Source organism: Gymnoscopelus microlampas (assembly GCF_963454915.1).
Source record: "Gymnoscopelus microlampas genome assembly, chromosome: 17".
NCBI classification, from domain to species: domain Eukaryota; kingdom Metazoa; phylum Chordata; class Actinopteri; order Myctophiformes; family Myctophidae; genus Gymnoscopelus; species Gymnoscopelus microlampas.
In genome coordinates this window covers 42,949,587-42,951,920 of record NC_139954.1, presented here as the reverse complement: position 1 = coordinate 42,951,920, position 2,334 = coordinate 42,949,587, and positions in this window count along the sequence as shown.

Genomic DNA, 2,334 nt, shown 5'->3' with positions numbered 1-2,334 from the left:
AGAATGGGTGGCAATTAAAAAGCTATTCTGTTCCAGATAGCCACGCTTTGTTTGCTCAGCGGTCCATCAAAGTGTCAGCGCACCTCGCGGCGTCGAGGCCGCGCCGAGTGGGATGCTAGGGTGTGAATTGAGCACTGTTGCGGTTAACTTTGTTTGCTATGTCTTTTTTCGGGGGGGGCTTTAATATCGTTTAACCCATTAAGACCGGGAACGCATCTGTGTGTGTCATTTTAAGATTTCTTTAGGCTATTCAAAAATAGCAGATATACAAGCTCATTGCGCGGCACTGAGTGCCGCGCTATGAGCTTGTAGATCTGCATTTGTTTTTTGAAAAATCGTGACAGTTTGTGCAAATCTTTGAATATATATATATTTTTTAAAGCGAACGTGTTTTAACATAAACCTTTGCTTCTGGGAATTCTACAAATCTCTTCTAAATCCTAACAGTTTTTTGAATAAACGTATGTTGCTATAATATCAGTGGTTCTCAAACTTTTTTCATGTCAAGGACCCCCCGAAATTATATGTATTTGGCCGCGGACCCCCATCTCAAAATATGTTGTTCCAGTGACCCCCCAGAAGCACAAATCGGAGTTTAAAATGTTTAAAACATATATATATATATTCAAAGATTTGCACACATTTCCACGATTTAACCCAAAAAATAGCAGATCTACAAGCTCATAGCGCGGCACTCGGTGCCGCGCTATGAGCTAGTAGATCTGCTATTTTTGTATATCCCAAAGAAACCTAAAAAAAGACACAGATTCTTTCCCAGTCTGAAAGGGTTAACACGGTTGCAGATGAGTTGCCGGGCCTCGTTATTCATTAGCTAAACAATTCTTGATTACAGTGTTTTGCTTTCCGCGAGGGTTTTTTTCAGAGCGGCTTGGCTTGGGGAGAGCAGGCATATGCGGGAAAGTGGCGGAATTATTCATGAAGGGTTGTCAATTTATGCCGTTTATAGTCGGCCAAATATGCCATATATTTCACACTTTTCCCTCACACTAGCGAGTGAGAAGAATGTACGTTTAAATTATCATCTACAAGTACATGCAATCTCTTACAATTTTCACTTATGGCTAAAGCAATTGGCAGTGGCTGTATCTACAACGTGAATCTCAGAGAATGATAACTGTCTCCTGATTATCATAGACTTTAACCCTTTAAGACCGGGAACCCATCTGTGTCATTTTAAGATTTCTTTTGGCTATTCAGAAATAGCAGATCTACAAGCTCATAGCGCGGCACTCATTTCTTTGTTTTATCGTGAAAATGTGTGCAAATCTTTGAATATGTATTTTTTAAAGCGAACATTTTTAACTCTGTTTCAACTGGAACAAAACATTTTGAGATGGGGGGGGGGTCCACGGCCAAATACTATATAATGTTTGAGAACCACTGATATTATAGCAACATTAGTTAGGATTTAGAAGACATTTTGTAGAATCCCCCAGAAGCAAACATTTGAGTTACAAATGTTTTCTTTAAAAATGTACATATTCAAAGATCTGCAAACATTTTCACGATTTTTCAAAAAATAGCAGATCTACAAGCCTGTAGCGCGGCACCGAGTGCCGCACATGCACAGAATAGAAGAAGAAGTTCAAGGAGAAAAACATGTAAGGTCACATGTAGCTTAATGACACTTTATGGAATGTGAATTATAGCTTTACATTCAGTAATAATTGATGGTAAAGAGTTTGTGTTGTTTTAGCTCTTTTGGGATGACTTGTTATTATGAGCTTGTAGATCTGCTATTTTTGAATAGCCCAAAGAAATCTAAAAAGTGACACGGATGCGTTCCCGGTCTTAATGGGTTAATATCACAGACTTTTTCCTTGCAGGCACAGACACTGAAGGTCTTGTATAGCGTTGCATATTTTCTTCTCGAGAAAAAGATTTGAGCTGCAAATAACGAGCATTTATTTCGGGGTCATAGCTTCAATTGGCGTCTAACACAGTGATGTGGTGTACTGTGAGTGGGTGGGCAGAGCCGTTGGAGCTGTTATGAGTGCTCCGAGACGTGTCATCTTAGATAAAATGGTCAGACGATGATGATGATAATGAGACCCTGATCTTTCGGAGGAGCTGCCTGTCAGGATGAATATTCACAGCATGCCAGGGCTGTTGTTTATGTCAAACAATCAGCGATACTACCTTTTAACTGTCTCTCTCAAGACATGAGTACAATACCCCAGACAGGCTGAGAGAGATGACTGAGAAAACAGAGGGAATTTTTACCTGGAGCTGAATGCATCAGGAGACGTCAAGGTTTTTTCTTTTTTTTTGTTTAGGTCAAGGAGCGCTTAGCTGCGAGAGAGAGATGATGCA